This window comes from Nanorana parkeri, unplaced genomic scaffold (genome assembly GCF_000935625.1).
Source record: "Nanorana parkeri isolate BGI_ZX_2015 unplaced genomic scaffold, ASM93562v1 scaffold44, whole genome shotgun sequence".
NCBI classification, from domain to species: Eukaryota; Metazoa; Chordata; class Amphibia; order Anura; family Dicroglossidae; genus Nanorana; species Nanorana parkeri.
Genome location: NW_017306312.1, coordinates 2580044 through 2594723, shown reverse-complemented (window position 1 = coordinate 2594723; position 14680 = coordinate 2580044).

The following is a 14680-nucleotide window of genomic DNA, read 5'->3' as shown; positions in this document are numbered from 1 at the left end:
CCATAGAGCGTTTTTCTTGTTCAGCTGGCTATGCGATGTACAACAGGGGTAGAGCAACTCCAACCCTCTAGCTGTGCATTAACTACAAATCCCAGCATGCCTGTGGGAGTCATGCCTGTAACTGTCAGTCTTCAGATGCCTCATGGGACTTGTAGTTCCACAACAGCTGGAGAGCCGGAGTTGCCCACCCCCTGCTGTACAACTTTTCTGTACAACTTTACAATAGCCCCATGGGGCGTGAATGAGAGAAACAATTGATTCCCCCATCACCCGCCGCTGTCAGAATACCCAGCTGATTGGCTGCAATCAATGTGACAGTTTTCCACCCGGCTCCTTCAACATAAAGTCAATTGAAAAAAATCCACTTTTGGCAAACCGGATTGTGCCAACAGGGCCACCCACACATTGCATTTCAGCTGATTCTGCAGAAACCATCCAAAAATTAGATCCCTGTATGGCCAGCTTTGTGTGCTCCCTTTTGGCCCATCAAATGTAACTTTGGAAGCGTCTTCTCGTACCTGAAAAATATACCTGTTGATCTTGTCAGAAATTCAGAGCTGTCCTGCGTTCTCTTCACACTTCCTGAGTTAGTTTAAAGATACCGTTTAGCCCATCTAGTTGTTATCTTGGACTACAGAATGATCCGCAATTATGATGTAGAGATCTGAGAGTGTGAGTGGTTGAGTAGTATTGCAAAAGCAACCATGGAGGGCTGACAACACGAAGGCCGCAAAGAGCTGTGTTTTGTCAACCCAGAACTCATTTCTGGTAGATCAAAAGACATGTTTCTGTATTTGCAGAATCTTTTATGGGATACAACATGGGAGATCTGCATGTACATATATTCTTTTGCTTTAACGTATGCTTTAAATTCATTTGGTGCCAAACTGTAGCTCTCCAGTAAGAACTGGACTGTCTTACTGGAGACAGCCCCGACAGTCACATGCTCAGACACGGGAGTTCTACAAAAGCCTGAGATTTGCCGGTGTTCTATCGAAAGCTCCGACTTGTCGAGCTCTCCGTCTGGGCATGTCACATCCGGTGACTGCCAGTAGGAGATGTACAGCAGATGGAGCTAGTGCGCATGGGCAGAAAGTCCTTGTCTAACTATTGCCACTGCACCGGATAGGACAAAATATTTGTCCTATAGGTTATAGAAGCCGATAGCCGCGCAGGCGCAACTGTGGTTGTAGAAAGAATAATGTGGCTGAGCAGGCGCTGTAACATAATATAACCTTTTACTAGGTTATAGAATCCGATGATGCAATAGCCATTGTGCCTGCGCTCCTATTGGCTCATCGGCTTCTATAACCTTATAACAAATAAAACTGGTGTAGGTTATAGAAGTGGATAGCCGCGCAGGCGCTGTGGCAATAGACAGTTCGACAAGGATTTCCTGGGCATGCGTACTAGCTCCATCTGCTGTAGATCTCCTATTGGCAGTCACCGGATGTGACATCACCAGTTGGAGAGGTCGACAAGTTGGAACCTTCGATAGAACACCGGTCCCAGCACTTGAACTCTTCACCCTGCTCATGCTGTATATGATAAATCCGTCATTATAATGGAGTGTTGCTTTGACAAAAGGTGGGCAACCTTGGGCTGATGTCCTAGCTGGGGTCCCCAAATCCTTCTTGTGAGCTGCAGAGTGGCCAGTTTGCAAATATTGGCACTGGGAAGTCTCGTAAAATTAAGATTGTAGTTTCCAGAGCTAGAGGAGTGAAGTCCTCCACAGCAACCATCCAAAAATCAGAGTGGGAGGACTCCTTAAAGGCAAAGCATAGTGGGGGGAATTCATAAAAACTGGAGCAGACAGAATCTGGAGCACTTGCCCACGGCCAAGCTGTCTAGACAAAATGACAGTTACAGAGCCCGGGACAAACCACATAACATTGTTGTTTACAATTGTCAGTTTTTATGTTGTTTAAACTTTTTAAATACATATTTTTAATAAAATACAAATAAAAGGCATTTCCTGTTACTTCTGGTAGTGTATAATTTGTTTATTGCTTACTTATAGTCTGTATAAAGATGACCATACACTATTCCACTGCCAGCACCCTTCCGGCTGGCATCCCTTCATCAGAAGAAAGAAGAATCTGGATGGAAAATCTTCAGCTGCAAGCTCTGTTCGGTATTCTGGTAGCGGCCGGGTGCCCGCTGTCAGAATACAGTAAAACAGCAGGAGATTCCTCCAGCTTAAAATTAGAGGTCCAGCTAAGAGGTGACAATGCTGCAGCGTGATTTCCCTGCAGAAGGAACAGCGTTGTCACTCAGTATAAGAAAGGAGGAAAATAATGAATCTACTGGCAGGGTCACCTTATAATAAAGCTTTGATACAGGGGACTCAGACTAAGAAACACAGCTGTCTGAATGTCAGTGACAGACTACATCATATATGTAATGTTTTTTATTTTGCCCATAGCTACACTTTGGTTTTCTTGGAATAACTGCATACCCCGGATTGTGAACTGTCATGCACTAAGCATAATTTAATATTTCATATTTTATTTGACATGCTCTGCAAAACACTGTTTAGTTACAATGCTCTAGTCCTATGGTTTATGTCTCCCTTCAAAGAATACCCGTAGCATCAATTGGCATTGCATCAACGTATTCAGCAGCATAACACAAAGCCAGGATTTCACCCAAAGGTAATTATGACATTACATACTTACAGCATTTAAAAAAACACAACACAGTAATAATGAGAGTGCAGTTAAGCATACTTAGTCTTAATGCCATGGTGCATTGTGGGTGAACAGTTATAACCAATATCCTTCCCTAAGTCAAGGAGTGTAAAGGGTTAAGTGTAACTGAAAGGTCACACGTATCCATGTCATTTCTTTTACTCATTTGTGATCCTAGATTGTGAATGAATTGTACTAACAAAGTAAAATCAGCTGACAATTAATTAGATGTTTAATAATCACAATACAGTCTCTTTATTCCATTGGCTACAGCACCTTATAAAACATCATCTAGAGCCAATTGTCCATTAAACTGATCCATTCTGTATGTTGAATTCTGCCACTTCCAGATTATAACAAGGCGATTGTTATTTGGATTCTAGCTTGCTTTATTTGATTAAGTTACAATGTATCTCCCGACACAGTGACTAGTTCTGCTACAATTATTGATACATTTATTTTCATATTAGCAATGAAAGTGGTATAAAGATATAACATTATTTCTTTTAAAGCCAGTCTGTCAGTTTGGCTATTGGAGGACATAAAAGTCATAAGTCATCTGCTCAGGAAGGGACGTTGTGCATGTTTTATGCAAATAAAAGGAATTTCTCTAAGGAGCTGGATATAAAAATATATACCTTACTGTGTAATCTAACAAAATGCATCTTCAGTTCATTTTCTGAAATGAAAATTAAGTGTTTCCTTTTAAATATGTCAACTAAAGTGATTTACTGCCTCTAGTTGTGGAGAACAAGTTGTGGGTTGAAACATTTTTTGCTTGTTAATCAGCTTATTAATTAATTATAACATTGCCATTACCGTATACTAATGTGCAACTGTTGGTAGACCAATGTGGCTTAGATAGGAGGTGCTCTGACAAAAATCTGCTTAATAATTGCCCAGCTCTGACTTATGAAGCCAACAGATATCTGCTCAGATACTGCACGTCCAGCATGGTTGATGCTGTCATATGAGCTCCACAATGACGTGTGTCTGTTGCGCCATTATTTCTATTTTGATCCATGCCAAATGCTGGTATCTGTCAGATTTGGACTTTCCTACATAGCAGGGGTAAGCTATCCAGTTGTGGCGAAAATTAAAATCCAGTCATACCTCTGCCCTTGGGAGTCATGCCTGTGGATGTCAGAGTCTTGCAATGCCTAATGGGATTTGTAGCTGCACCATAGCTGAAGGGCCAGAGTTTGCCTACCCCCACCATAGAGTATTTGTAAATTGAACTATCTACAGATAAGATGTAAAGTTGGGTGGCACAACCGACTTCATAAACTAAAAACTGAACCAAAACTGGTCCCATGTGGTAGACACTTACAAAGACAGACATTGTTTCCAGCCATTGTAACAACCATGGCTCCTTCCATAGATACAATGAAGAAATGAGAGTATCCATGAAGACTGGAAGTGTCTTTTTTGCAGGATTGCCAGGTGAAAATAAATGGGAAAAGCTTTCAAAGAAAACAAATGCAGCCACCATGTCTAAGGACTGTTAAGGTGCAATATATTACATGTTCATTTTTGGGTTTTGATATACTTTAACTGCTGTCTTAATCCATTATGAAGATTGAGACACACCCAGAGAATGGGTGAACAGCAGGAACTGACAATATCAAACTGTATATAGACAATTCTTTCCATAAGACATGATTTATAAAACAGCTCTCAATGCATATAGTGCCCTACCTTAAAATTATGACCAAGACTTTAGAAATGTGTTTTGAGAAGCAAGTCAAATGTCAAATGCTTGTCCCCCACTGTATGAGTAATAATAAGCACTTCAAATGTTGGAAACACTGGCTATCAGCTCCTAAAGGTACTTCTAAATGCCCCAATCCTCGCCCAAGGGTTGGAATAGAGCTGTTGATGGTTATCCTAAGTTACAGGTTCCCATGTGGTGACATATGCCCCAAGGCATACTTATGATGGGTGAACATACCAATATGAGTGAACATTTTTAGTAACTTACAAACTAGTTCTACATAATCAGGAATAGTAATGGTGTTAAATGTACACAAGAAGTATTTAAAACACGGTGAGCAAAATTAGGAGGTACATGGTAAAACTGTATTTTTAAAATGGATTAAATGTCACAGAATTGTTCTAAGTGGCAACAGTCAGAAGTATAACTTAAAGCCACAGTGCTCTGGTACGAGATTAGAACAAGGTCCCTCATGGCTCACACAACAACCTTCAGCAGTGAAGCAGAACCATTGGACTGCACATTTTTAATAAAACCTTGTGTAGCTATTAATAAAGCTTGTTTGAGTGGAAGAGATAATAAGGCTTTCATGCTATGAAGAATGCACAAACAAAGAATAGAAAGAGGAGCACAAAGACCCTGTGTATTACCCTCGGACTGGATCTTCACAAATACAAAATGAGAATGCACTTAGAATTGTATGGGGAGAATGAGCCTTAAATAAATCCATTGGAGAGCAATGGCAATGGTCAGCAGCTTAGGTCAGACTGGACCCTCTTCTTCTCCCAGGCTTCAGGGGCGATAGGGGCTTGGAGAAGAAGAGGTTCCAGTATGACCTAAGCTGATGACTGTTACCATTGCTTTCCAATGGATTTATTTAAGGCACCTTCTCCCCATATACTTGAGTACATTCTCATATTTTGGAGCTGTAGGATGCTTCTTTCCTGTTTAATTGGAACTGTTCATCCAGCTACCCACTCCAAGACTCGGCTATTACCTGTTTGTACGCCAAAGTACTTTTGCATTTATTTCTGGTTCATGCTGTAAAGATTTAGAACACATTTGGTTAACAAGGGTTAAAGGGCCTTTTGGGCCCCAGAGTAGTTGTATGCTGTGTACCCCATATAGAAGTGTTTTTTGGTAAAAGTAACACCACACCTGTAAGAACAAAATCTGTAGCAGAGTATAGGAAATACTTTTATTTTGCTAAATGCAAATGATGAGCAACTGATGGCAAGACATTATATCCAGGGCATTACAATGTCTTAATTTGTATACCTGTATCAGGTCTAACATAATTTTGACATTTGTGCAAATCTGGAATGACAATCAAAATAGAAAAGAAGAGCTAACAGCCTATAGCTTTAGGTCTAACTCGTGTTTTTAGCATTGACAGAGTGAATGTGAAAGTGGTGGCCCAGTGACCTCCACCCTGTGCTGAAGGTTGATGCTACTATAAGCAGGTTCTATGACTTTGTTCTCAATTAGTAATTATGCACATCATGTGCTAATGCTCCTCTACTCTCCCCTCTTCATTATGATCATCAGAGTGATTGACTGAATGCTACAACAAATTACACATAAACACACGAAATGAAGAAAACTGAAAGTGGACCTTCGGGGGAAATATATGCAGTAATTAAAACATCTAAAATGTATTTTAAATACTGCTGGTTTAAGTATTTACAATCTGTTTTTGTATTAGCTTCCTATTCTTTCTTACACACTAGCATTCACAATGCAAGAAGGACTGCCACTGTCACTCAGCTAGACTTTATTACAATCAACAATGTTGTCAGTCTAACACTGGAGCTTGCCAACAGGCTTGTTGATTGAGCAGTCTGGTGGTGTTGAGCTGTCTAAAAAGCAGAACACCAAAAGTCATTTTTCTACAGTCACCGATAAGATGGGTTTGTAACATTACCATTTTTTGGTGTTAACAGTAACACTCCTTTATGTATAAAAACTTAATACCCAAATACTTCCCATGAATAAACATGTTTATAATTATTCTGTACAACTAAATTTCAAATGGTAGTAAAACGTTATTTTTAGCTGGTGTTTCTTAAATAAAATGATCTAAACCAGATCACAGTGTGAAGATTCGGTGAACAATCAGGAAGACTTTAAAATGTTCTTCATCAACTTGGAGGATGTATAGAGGTGTGTACCAATAACTTCCCGTTGTTATTGATTACATTTGAAGGAAAAATGAAGGAGTCTGGAAAACATGGTCGGGTAATGTTGTTGATGTATACAGATCAGGGCTGTGTTTACAGGTAGGCACAGTAGTCATGCATAAGGACCATTAAAACAAGGAAATGTCTTTAGTAAATGAGACCCTAGCAGAGTAGTATTACTAAGGGCGCCACATGTTCTGTGCCTACAGGCTCCAGTAATGGAAAACCTTGGTGCAGATGGTGATAAAAATAACCAAACGTGGTTTTCCACAATATGGGAATATCACTTAAAATCAGAACAAATATTTGGTGAATGATCAATCATTTGAGCCACGCGTATGGGGACCAAAACACTATATGATGCCCAATATCTAGTCCTGCAGCCAGGCTTGTGTTTAGGTTCCCTATATATCATGACTCATGCACACAAAAAAAGCATAGAAGCCATTTGGATAACTATATGTTAAGCAAAACAATCTAAAATTGCTTAGTTAGTTTTTATATAGCTGATTGTTTCAAAAAGGTAACTATATGTTGGCCAATGCACAGAAAGTTGCTTTTATAAATGGCTCCCAATATTTAAGCAGTTGATAGGCTTAGGATCCTGGATATATAAGGTCAGTCATGAGCATCCATAGATATATATATATAAGTACATCAGTGGGCCATGTTTTACTTTGTCCCTTGTGTGATAAATGTGTCAATACCAGGTCTCAGACAAACACTGCACTGATTTCCATCTCATCATTAGCCTTGCATTGTAGTTGAATTACAATACTGTAAGAATACTCTGACTATTCAAGGCCAAGAGTTGGCAAAAGAAAAGTACACCTCTAGCCAAAAATGTGTTTTTTTTTATTCAGATAGAGTAGGGAATTATTCAGATAGAGTAGGGAATGGTCAGGACCTGATTTACTCTCTCTGCTGCCCCAAGGCCAGGTTCCTCAATGTGCCCCCTCCCTGTCACCCCCCAATGGAGTATGGCAACCAGATGGCGGGGCAGCAGGGTTGGTTTTAATTTTTTTATTATTATTTTTTTACTTTATCACTTTTTAATTTTAATTTTTTTAACTTTTAATTTATTTTATTATCTTATACTTTTTAATTTTTGTAAATTAGATTATTTTTTATCACTTTTTTATATTTTTAATTTGTTTACCTTTTTTTAAATTTTTATTTATCTTATCTTTTACTTTTTTTATTTTTGATATTTTTATTTTATAATTTTTAACTTTTTATCACTTTTTAATTTTTTTTACATTTTTTAAATTATTATTTCCTATTATCTTTTACTTTTTAAATTTTTATTTATTAAATTTTTTACTTTTATACATTTTATTTTTCCATTTTATTTATTTTTTTAACTTAACTTTATTGCTAGCTAACAGGAGCTAACAAGCCCCATGTGTGATATCATTTAGAGGTGACAAGTTATCTTTATTGAATGGATGTTCTCAGCTCTGCTCCCGCTCTCCAGCCATCCATCCTCTACCTTCTGTGGTCCCCGGTATCCCAGAAGAGCGGGGGACCCCTAAAACCACGGTGAGGAGGGAGGCGGCCAGTGGGGAGAGGCAGCCGGAGGTGGGGGTGGACCATGGAGGGGGAGGAGGGGGGGCGGACGGACGAGCAGGCTAATTACAAGTGATCTCATCATCCGCGAGATCACTTGTACAAAACGAGCTGCAGCTTCCCCGCTCTACATTTAGCCCTGATGCTTGCCCGAAGGAGGACTAAATGTAGAAAAAACTAACAGTCTGGGTTGCCCGGAACTACATGTCCCGGGAGTCGGGTGATAGGAATTCCACACCCCTGCTGCCCCGAGGCCAGGCATCTGTGGCTTTGTGGGAAATCCAGCCCTGGGAATGGTTAAAAACCTCTCATGTTTTTTTTTTATCAGTGTATGGTTGGGGATATTTTTCCTGACTTCCTGTGCTGGATACACAACCAGAGGTGAGTGAAAATCTCTTCCAAGTGAGGGGAAATCCCAACTGTCACCAGAACAAGTGTCCCTATTCAAACATTTCCCCTTGCCTCCTGTTTCAATGCCAGCTGTACAATTTGGGATTTCGTTTGACTTTGTGTGCTGGTGACAGTGGTCACAGGACAACCAGAGAGGGTAGATCTCCCCAGTGGCAAGACAGGCAATAATAAAAACCTAACAGACGATTTAACCCTACTCAATCCAACAGTAGAACAAAAAAAATGATTTGTCTAGAGATACACTTTAATAAGATATCTGTATGTAGGGTAATAATAATCCTTAGAATACAAGGCAACATCTTGGAGTGATTTGACTATAATGATTGTTCTGGTTTGCTTTAAAGTGGGCCTAATAAATGTAATAATTTACATCTCACATGAATCAGTGTCAGTTATCAGGAGGACATGAAGGGAAGCCCAGTGGGCAGCTGGATCTATACGCATGGGCGTCTGTGTACATCTGGTCTGGAAAGACAAACAGGTCAGAGTTCCATGTTGCCAGACCTGATCGTGCTGCATCAGGAGTAATCTGATGTAAATGGACACAAGTCTGTTTAGATCCGATTCCCCATAAACCAACAATGGTCCGGTCATTTCAGTGTTTTCCTCCATCGCAAGATGGTGGCAAAAACTGGACGGACACAAATGTCACAATGCTGACATCCGTTTCCGATCAGCAGGGAACCCCGCATGGATCCCCTCCTGATCGGAACAAGTCAAACGGGCCTAAGGGTTTTTTTGGGTAAAAAAAAAATAAATCCTCTTTCTTGTCAATAATAAGGACCCATTCACACCACAGCACATGCGGTATTGAGAGTATAAGGCACCTGCTCTGGTGTGCATTTTAATGCTTGCTGCATGGCAATGCATTTTTTTTATTTTTTTTATCTTCCTTGGTATTTTTATGCAGTGTAATACATTGCAATGCATTGCATTGTGTCGGATTGTGTCGGATTGTGCTGGGTAAAAATGTAGCATATCCTACTTAACGTAGCACGTTGGTGTAAACTGAAGCAATAGGACAGGAAACACATTGCCTTGTTCTTGCATTGAAACTTTGTTTGCCTTGTGTGAATGGACCGTAAAAAAATGCTATTCCTCAGCCCCCAGCCTAGGCAGCCAAGGCCACATGGACTCTGGCTTCCTATCATTGGAAACTGCAGACCCTATTGTTTTTACTCAGCAGTAAGATAAGTCTGCTGCCATGAACATGAATCATTATAAACTCTTCATAGGGATAAGGTTTTTCCGTTATATGACATTGATCTCTTTCATATGTATTGATGATGGTTTTTTTTTGAATGATCACTGTACAATCATGCAAGTTTACATCTGGTGTGCTTGCATGTTGGTGCCTATGGGTAGGGGTGGAATGCAAGTACCAGCAGTTTTGAGGGAAACAATAATGATTGGCTGGGAAAATCCATCCTGGCCAATTAACTATTTGAGCAGGCTTGAGCAGGCATCAAGGGAAGCCTACATTCATACATACATACATACATACATACCCCCCACTATCCAACTGTCCAACTGTACAGGTCCTGTTATGTTCACAGTTATCAAACTTGTGGACGAATCCTTGCACAGGGAAAAATTGTTACATAACCACTAATGACCTTCTCTGCAAAGAATACCAAATATTCAAATGAGGGTGCAAGATAATATGCAAACGATGCTTCCCCGTGTGAAAAATATTGTTAAGGCTACATTCACATCTATGCATTTATACTGCAGCAAGTTAGATGCATTTAAATGTGTTACCATTTATCCCTATGAAATATGCCTTTTCATGGAAACCAAATTAAAGATGCAGCTGTCAAGAATTAGTTTTTTTAAAGTATACTCCACTAAAACACTTTTTTTTGTGTAAACATAGCTTTGGCGGACTATATATCAATGGTTTTACCCAAGATTCACACACATTTTACCAATTTTTACAATGATATCCTATGTAAAAAATGTGTGAATATTGGGTAATTGGTGAATCTTTGGTGAACACATTAATAAAAAGACCCCTTAAGTAGGGAATACTCGGGTAGATTTTTGCACGAACGTTCGTAGATTGTCGTTTGAAATTTTGTTTATTTTTCGTTTTTTTAACATGTTATTTTGGAATGAGTGGTGTTTATGAACGAAAATAACATTCACTGTTAGAAATTTGTTCGATCGAGAAACATTTTGCAACATGCTCCTTCAAAAATGTTCAGGTACATAGTTACATAGTATTTGAGGTTGAATAAAGACATATGTCCATCAAGTCCAACCTATTTGTGTATGTGTGTATGGTCCTATTGGTGTGTAGTATGTATATAGGTCCCTTGTGTGTTTTCAATTTTAGGAGTACTTGTACCCCTGTATATTACGTTCCCTGAGGAAATCGTCCAATCGCCTCTTGAATGATTCCACACTCTCAACCGAAATCACAGCATGTGGCAGCGAGTTCAATACCTTGACATTGTCGATTGCCCCATACTAATTGATAGATATGCCGAAAAACGACAACTTTCGTATGAAATTTGAACCGTGTATCTCCTATTTCAGTGTCACAACCACATGCATATCTTGCAGGATCATTAGCTTATCTTACTTTGAGAAAACAAGCAATACGATTGCTGATAAGATAGGAAACAGTCAAAACAGGCGGTCTTATTCATTGACTGCAAATCGTAAAGGTGAAAATCTGGAAACTTTTTAATTAAAACTCCATGAGGAATTATTTTCATAAAACAATCCTTCAACTCATGCTCTTTATATAATGTAACGTTTTATTTACACAAAACTTTACAATGTACTAATCTGTTTTTTTTTTAACTCAAAATCCTCTATTAAACATAAATGCTGCGGTACAATTTATAGTATGGTAATATTGACTACATTTTCTTTGCCTATAAACAAGATACGTTATTTTATTTATATTTCCTCCTGTTTCCTAAATATAACTGTATTATTTTATTAATTCACTGGTATCAAAACAGAATAGCAACAATAATAAAGTTCCAAAGAGAACAATGGAAACTTCTCTAAATTATACAGATGTAACTGTACGAAATGCACTTAAATATTTAATTAAAATATAATCAATGTCTTGAAACTATTATTTATGTGCCCCTTATCTTGATAAATGTTGGGTAGATGATATGCTATGACATTGCCCGCCAGCGCCACCATGTGGCAAAGTACATAATGATCTCTTGTCTACGAAGACACTTTAATCTGGTGTAGGCGCCAGTCTCCTCATAGTAGCGGCTGTCCAAAATAATAATTAAAAGCCGCAGAAATGTTTTCATGCTCACTGTCTGATGGGATTTATATGAACTTTTGCTTGCTGGTACAAGATTGTTATGAGAAAACTAGCTGATTGTGTCAAAATAAGGCCTGTGTCTCCTAATGTAATGGTACATAGGGTATTTACCAAAGGAATGCTCTGAAAGGAAGCAGACAAACACTCTTTTAAAAATGGGCTCTTGTAATACATGCAAAACAAAATTTCCTTTTTCTTACGCACACTAGTACACGTCTTTCTTTCCTCATAATGGAATCACCTTAGTGCTGATAAGTACAAGGATTAGTTTTATCAGCCACATAGCCGACCATTAGGAGACATTTCTCCAATAGTTACGTAGGCAGGGATGAAAAACCTGCTTGTCAACAAGTCTCTAAAAAAAAATTTTGATCTCCGGGATAAGGAGAGGAAGGAGGGCATTCATCATTAAAGCTTACAATCTAATGCAGCCAGTCTTCATAAACCTTTTTTTACTACAGAGGGACCCTTGAAATATTTTTCAGGTCTCAGGGAACCCCTGCTAAATATAATTTTACCTGCAGCTTATGGTACATTAGTGAGATCAGTTGAAGACATAATAATAATTAAAAGAGTGTAGAATGTAGTGTACCTAGTGATAATCATGAAAACATGAAAAATAATAAACAAGCGGGAAAATAACAGAGTGAAAATTGTAGTGTCTATGGTGGCCAGTGGAGCAATGTCCTTTATTTTGGTGGTCAGTAGGGAAATATCCTTTATATTGGTGGTCAGTAGCGAAATATCCCTTATATCGGTGGTCAGTGATGAAGAGCTCTCTCACATTAGTGGTCAGTGGAGGAGTCCCCCAACCCTTACATTGTGGGTCAGTGAAAAATGCCCTCTTATATTGCTGGTCAATGAAGAAGAGCCCTCTTCGGGGCCGGATTTCCATTTCGGGTGCCTTTAGGCACAAATGGAAATCTATTTAGCCTGAGCTGGCAACCTTACCTGCTGCAAGACCTGTCGGCTTTCGCAGATGTAGAGAAGCACCCCAGCATGGCGCAGGGCTGCCCTAAACATCTGTCCACATCAGACAGGCATTTTGCAGGGCAGTCTTATGCAGTGCTGGGGTCCTTCCTCTGCGTTTGTGGTTTGTGGAAGCCAGCGGTTCCTGTAGGTCTTGGAGCAGGAGGGTGCATTTTGCGCAGAATGCACACTCCTTGCTATCCCTGGTGTTGTATCTTGACACAACACTGGGAATTAGGCAGAGTAGGTACCTGGATGGCGCCCCTCTATGGAGGGCACCTGTAGGCACATGCCTACTCTGCCTAATGGTAAATCCGGCCTTGGCCCTCTTACATTGGTTGTTAGTGATGAAGTGCCCTCCTATACTGTATTTTTTGGCCAGTGGAAAAGTGCTTCCTACATTGCTGGTCAGTGGAAAAATGCCCCCTTATGTTGTTAGTCAGTGAAGAAGAGCGCTCTTACATTCGTTGGCTGCGGTGAAGTTCCCCATTATATTGGTTGCATTGGTTATATAGGGATTGGAAAAATCTCCCCTTATATTGCTGGTCAATACATTGGTTATCAGTGGAGAAGTGCCGCCTTTTATTAGGCACTGGTTGAAAATTGCCTCCTACATTGCTGGTCAGTGGAAACCCCCCCTCTTATATTTATGGTGAGTGGAAAAATGCCTCCTTACATTGCTGGGGCCCTCTTACATTGGTAGTCATTGAAGCAGTGATCTATCTAGGGCATGACACATATGGCACAGGGGAGTGCCGCTCTGTGGGTGAACAAAAGTTTGCCAACCCATGAAGACAGCTACATTTTGTTCACTCTTTCGGGGGCGTCCTGGCAAGCTCCTGGCAACCAGTGACATCACTGCTTGCCAGGAGCTGGGTGGGATGCCATAGGCATCTAATAGTGTATAAAATACTATATATTATATAGTAGATATTCCTCTGCAGTGAAGAAATGCCCCATTACATTGGTGGTTAGTGAACAAGTGTCCTATTACATTGTTGGTCAGCAGGGAAGTGCTCCTATACATTAGTGGTTAGTGTACTACTACCTTATATTGATGGTCAATGGGAAGAATTCCCCTCTTACATACAGCCTAAAATATAATCTGTGTCACTGGTAAATGAACGCCGAGAGAAGAAGCTCCATTGGTTCCACTCCAGTGGCTCTGCTGAGTAATATCAGTGCCTGAACTTTGTAGGCACCGTCAGGTGGGAAATCAATCTGCCTGACAGATGAACAAATTGTAAAATCTCCATACACAATAATGTGCTCCTGACACTGCAAGCTCAAAAAGAAATATACGCAATCTGAAAATGTTGATTTGTCTTTGAGAAATTGTTTTTGTTTTTTTTTCATTTAGAAAAAGGGATACTGGCAACTACCTGATGTAGCCTGAAAAATCTACCTGATCTGGAATTTTCTTTCTATTTATTTTCCGTAAAAAAACCGAAACAATCTTTTGACATGTTAAGGCATCGCCTTCGATGTAGTTTGTGGACACCTTTTTTTTTTAATATAAAGAAAGTTATTGCTGTTTATAGAATGATCTCTCATATTAAATGCCAGTAGGAGAAAGTAATTGGCCACATTTACTATTACAGGTATTAATATAGCACTCATAATTTACACAGTACATTCACATCATTCCCCGCCCTCAAGGACATTCAAATCTAAGGGGTTTACCTTAAATACAGGGCTGATTTAGACAGGAGCCAATTAATCTACCAGCATGCCTTTGGCATGTGAGATGAAAGCCACACAAGCACAGGGAGAACATGCAAACTCCATGTAGAAAGTGTCCAAGGCAGGATTTGAACCAAGGGCCCTCTGTGCTCCAAGGCAGAGG